The sequence below is a fragment of the Diceros bicornis genome, chromosome X, assembly GCF_020826845.1.
Source record: "Diceros bicornis minor isolate mBicDic1 chromosome X, mDicBic1.mat.cur, whole genome shotgun sequence".
Taxonomy (NCBI): Eukaryota; Metazoa; Chordata; class Mammalia; order Perissodactyla; family Rhinocerotidae; genus Diceros; species Diceros bicornis.
In genome coordinates, this window is record NC_080781.1 from 26455000 (window position 1) to 26460999 (window position 6000).

Sequence of the window (6000 nt, forward strand, 5' to 3'; positions counted from 1 at the left end):
AAAAATTGCTATTCATGATTTTCTGCTTTAGAATCTCCATCCTTGAGGGTAAATAGTGGAGGCAGGGCAAGCCATAAGCAGAGGAGGTGGTTGTCTGCATGCTGTCATTGCAAGCTCTGCCTGGCCTTAAATAGCTCTGCCATAAGCGCCCTCTTCCTAGAGGGTCTAGAACCCCCACCATTTAAGCTAGCATTTTAGTTTAGACCACTGAGGCAGGGGAGATGCCTCCGGAAGGCTATTGCTGAAATGGACTGGTTTCCTGCAGGGAGAGGTAGGGTCTTTAACTGTCTCCCAGGGGGTTAATAAGTCATAAACTTGGCAGTCAAGAGAAGTCAGTGCTTGAGGCACAGGAACTAGAGGGTTTGTTGGAGCAGCAAGGCTAGGAGACTGCAGCAGTGGAGACTTGAAGGGAAGGAAAGGAATCTTAGGGCAGTAGTAAGACGAGCCAAGGCCTCAGGATTCAGGGGGAGGCCCACTGCACCACCTAGAAGGCAGGGCTGGTGTTAAGAGAACACCCAGGAACAAAAGGTCTGCTGAGAGCCCACATGGGTCTTTAGTGTTCTTCACCTCAGATTCTCCAATTTCATCTGATGAATAAGAAAAATTTTGATCCTTACGTTTAAAAATCTTTGCTGTTTGTACTTTCCTTATTATGTTAATCTTATTTGGGTATATTTTAGCTATTTCTTATGGGAGAGGGTAATGGGGCCATAATTCGGTGCTTTATTTTCAGCTCCAGGCTGTTCAAGGTTTTTTCTGTTAAATTTATAATATTTTTCTCTATATTCATACATATATATTATATATATACCTATGTACATATTATGTATGTATATATATAGTGTTTGATATCATGAAATTCTATCATAATGTTGATTTTGAGGGAGAGGAGACACGTTCTTAGAGACACTCACAGTGAACAGACTTAAAAACTCTTTATTGTTTTTCTGATTATAAAAAAATGCATACTCATAAGAAATTCAAATTTTACAGAAACAAAGTAGAAACTGAAAGCTCTGTATACCTGGAGTGTATGTTAAAGATATAGGAGGAGCTAGGGATATCTGTTGCTCATGTTTTTTGATAATAAAGGGTATATTTTTAAACAAGTATTCTGACTACTTCTCACGCAACAGCGTTAACTACATTCCCCGTAATAAGTGCCCTACTTGGCCACGGCGGGCCTTCTGGAGAGTAGAGCAGAGCCTGACCTTCTGCTTTGCTTCTTTCTGGCTCCTTCTCCACCTTCCACTAAGATTTACGAAGCAAAGAGAGAGATTTACACAATGAGACAACTCCACACATGCAAAGAGACTGTAAAAAATAAGAGACTTATAATGATGTCCTCAAAAGATTGTACGAGAATGTTCATAAGTTTTCCTCATAATAGTCAAAGACTGGCAATGATCCAAATTTCCATCACTAGGAGAATGGATAAACAGATTGTGGTGTATTGACACAATGGAAAACTTCTCAGCAATGAAAAGGAACAAGCTACTGATCATGTAACATTATGAGTAAATCTCAAGAATGTTTTGTTGAACGAAAGAAGCCAGAACAAAGAGTACATACTGTATGATTCAATTCATATGCAATTGTAAAACAGTCTAACCTAATCTACGGTGAGAGAAATCAGAACAGTGGTTGACTCGGGTGGGAATAGGAGGGGGCTTGTGGGAAGGGATTGGCTACAAGGGGCACAGGGGACTGGATGGGATAAGGGAAATGTCCCATATCTCAAATGAGGTGGTGTTTTCATGGGCATTTATATTTGTCAAAATTCATCCTTGTGTCTTCTTATGGTCTGTGCCTTTTATTGCATATAAATTACACTTCAGCAAAAACAATTTGAAAAGAATCCCACAGTATGTGAGAGGGGGCGTGTAGCGTCTGACCCCGTTGTCGGAGTTATGCTGCCTATTTCAGCTGCAGCTGTCGGGGGCAGTACTGACTTGCCACACTGCTGCTTCCACCTTCTGCTCCAGGCCTTCTCCAATGCCAGGCACATGCTGAGCCCACACTAAAGCACTGCCCATGAGTTGTCATCCCTGGGGGCCACCCTCTAGCAATGGGGAACAAGAGCCAATGGATAAATACTCCAGCCTGTCAGGTAGACAGTTCTGGAAGGTCTTCTATAGGCTGTTCAGTGGTCTTGGTGGAATTGAGTCCCTCTAAGCTGAATAAAGCACCTTTACACTGGCTGGTTCTCCTTCCCCATCTCACTCTCCCTTAGCCTTCACTCCCACATTTTGCGATCCTCTCCCAAATAAATGACCTGCACCCCTACCTCAAGCTCTGCTTTTGGAGGAACCCAAACTAAGAAAGGCACCCCACTGGGCAGCAGAGGAAGTTGCTGTGGTCTTGGCTCCAGCATTTCCCTGCTTCATCGTTCCTCTCTCTCCCCTCTCCTTTTTTTTTTTTTTGTGAGGAAGATCAGCCCTGAGCTAACATCCATGCTAATCCTCCTCTTTTTGCTGAGGAAGACTGGCTCTGAGCTAACATCTATTGCCAATGCTCCTCCTTTTTTTTTCCCCAAAGCCCCAGTAGATAGTTGTATAACATAGTTGCACATCCTTCTGGTTGCTGTATGTGGGACGCGGCCTCAGCATGGCTGGAGAAGCAGTGCGTCTGTGCGCACCCGGGATCCGAACCCGGGCCGCCAGTAGCAGAGCACGCGCACTTAACTGCTAAGCCACAGGGCCAGCCCTCCCCTCTCCTTTCATTTAAGGAAATCACTTTCAAAAAGTCATTTATATACTTTCTATGACTATATTTTAGGAAAAATAGAGGGGAAGGAAGATGCATCAGAGGAGAGTTAGTAAGAGATATCTAGGACAGGAGAGGAAATAAAGGAGAGATGATTTTATATATGTATATTTAAATGTATATATGTAAATATATATGTATATATTCCCCATAAAAGCACCATAATCTAATTTTAGAATATTTTCATAACTTCAAAAGGAAACCTTGCATCCCTTATTATTCATTCCCCTCCCCACTTGCCCCTGACTCCTTCATCCCCCAGCTCCTGGCAATCACTAATCTACTTCCTCTCTCTATGGATTTGCCCATTCTGGATATTTCATATAAATTTTGTTTAGCCAAAATGTGGAAACAATCAAATGAATGGATAAACAAAACGTAGTATATACATAAAATGGAATATTATTCAGCCATGAAAAGGAATGAAATCTTGATACATGCTACAAGATGGATGGACCTTGAAAATATTATGCTAAGTGAAAGAAGCCAGTCATAAAAGACCGCATAATGTACTATTTTATTTACATGAAATGCCCATTTCTTTGGGTTGTTTCCACCTTTTGACTAGTGTGAATAGTGTTGTATGAACTTTCGTGTACAAGTTTTTGTTTGAACACCTGTTTTTAGTTCTTTCAGCTATAAACCTAGATGCGGAATTGTTGGGCCATGTGGTGATTCTATGTTTAGTTTTTTGAGGAACCATCAGACTGTTTTCCATAGTGGCTACACCATTTTACATTCCCACCAGCAATGTATGAGCATTTCAATTCATGCATTGCCTTTTTAAAACCTAATTCTTCCCCAAAAGTCCCCTCAACTTTTATAGTATGTATATCTATAAAATCATCTCTCCTTTACTCCTTCTTCTGTTCTAGATTTCTCTTACTAACCCTCCTCCAACGGACCTTCCTTCCCCTCTATTTTTCCTGAAATGCAATTCTTCCCTCTAACAAACCTCCATTAGGACCATTTCAAACCATGAAGAAAAGTGAGATAGAGGTCATAGTCTCTTTTCTCCCAGAGGATTCTTTGGTTCCTGTGGATATCTACCTAGCTAATTCAATAGATGGGGACTCCAACAGCAACTTAAGATATCATGAATTACAGGGAATTTGATAAACAACCTTAAGTTTGCAAAATTAAATAGAGTTGCATGTTTAAGTACTGAGATGCCACTGATTTTTCTTTTAAGCTTTCACATTTTTTCTTTTCATTTATTGTTTTCTAGTTATAAATAATACATTCTTATAGTAAAAAAAATGAAAAGCTACACGAAATATTCTGAGAGAGGGAGAAAGAGAAAGAGAGAGAAAGATAGAAAAGGAAAAAAAACAGCTGAAATTTCCCTATCAAATAATAACCACGGTAATCATTTTCGGTCTTGGCGAAAGCTCTCTCTCTCAATACTCAATGTAACACAGAGCTGTTTCTGGGGAGGAGATGGGTAAATGTTCTCAGGGACCAAAGACTCTCCTGGGAGAAAGGAGACTGTGACCTCTATCTCACTTCTTCTTTCATGGTTTGAAATGGTCTCAAGGGAAGTTTGTCAGTGGGAAGGACACAAAAGGCCCAAAGGGACTCACCACAAGACAAGAAGCCTTGATGGGTGACGGGGGTCCCAGACCAGGTCCTACGTGTGGGTGGATGAGAGGTTGTTTCTGACACAGTATGTGTAGTCCAGGCTGCAAATCTTTTCTGGCAAAAGATGCTTTGGTGACAATAACTGTGCATATGAATGTAAACCAGGTTAGAGTTAAATAATTGTGTAGGGTAGTATTGTCCTTCCTTGAGGAATAGCCATGGCTTGCAGAGATCTGGACTAGGATAAGGGCCACAGCTTCCAAAAGACACCTTATGGGTGCCACAAAAGCAATACCAGCAAGAAACATAGGCCTATTAGGAAGTGAACAAAAAATATCTAACATTTTGTTCCAAGTCTGAGTGCATCACATGCACTTATTTATTTAACCCTTTTTACTTATTTAACCTTCACAACAATCAAATGAGATGGCTACAATTAAAAATCACTCCCATTTACAAATGGGCAGTTGAGACAGAGTGCCAAGGTAGTTCACGATGTTACTGAAAGACTGTGCTAAATTGTACCATTATTCAAAAATATTCCCTTTCCTCTCCATACACCTCCATGGGAGAGGTATACTTCCCTGCGCCATTGATTTGGAACTTGACCAATACACTTCACTTATCCATTCTTGCAAAACTAACTACCCCAAAAGTTAGTGGCTTAAAACACCACTTTATTATTTCTCATGATTCTGTGGTTTTGCTGGGGCCCAGCTGGAGATTCTTTTGTTAGTCTCCCTTGGGGTCCCTTCAGACATCCACATCAACTGGGATCTAGCTGAGGCTGGAATGTCCAGGATGGCCTCTTGACCTTCAGGACTTCCTTTCACATGGATTCTATTCATTTTGTAGTCCAGACTGGAATTCCTTCCAGTATGCCAGCTGGGTTCTAAGACAGAGGAGGTGGAAGCCGCCAGCCTTCCTAAGACCTGGGCTTGAAAGTCCTAAAGTGACACTTCCTGCCACATTCTGTTGGTCAAGGCAAGTACACCAGGCCAGTCCAGATTCAAGAGGATTGGAAATAGGCCTCACTTTTTGATGGGTGGAGCAGCACGTATACACAGGGAAGGGAGAAACCATACCTTGTAACTTACTTTAACCAAAAGAATGGGAATGGACGTGACATTCAAGCAGAAGCTTTAAGAGTGTTTGCATAGTATGGCTTAGTTTCTTTTGTCTTCCACTAGAATAGGCATTTCTCAAATCAAGATTGCTCCTTCAGTCAAAAAGACACATGGAACAGACCCTGCCATGACCCGGAATCAGGTGCATAGTCAAAGCAGCTTACATATAGCCACCCACATGTCAAATGAAGGAGAAATATACATTTGTTGTTGAAATTAACGTTTGTTTGTTAGGCAGCATAACCTAGTGATAGCTGACTAATACAGAGGTAGAGCTAGGATTTGAACTCAGGCAGTGTAGTTTGAGAATCCAGGCCTTTAACACTACACTATACACTTCGCCTGGAAGTAGTATTTCAACTTTGGATTAAGGAGGCCTTCAGGGTTCTGAGACAAATTGAGAATGTCAAGGAGGTGTTACAAGAAACATTATACAAATGTGAAGAGGTAGAGGCTACAGCAAGAAATTTAACCATTATAAGGAAATGTGATCAAATTTATATCAGAAGCTGGACAAGTAGGCCAT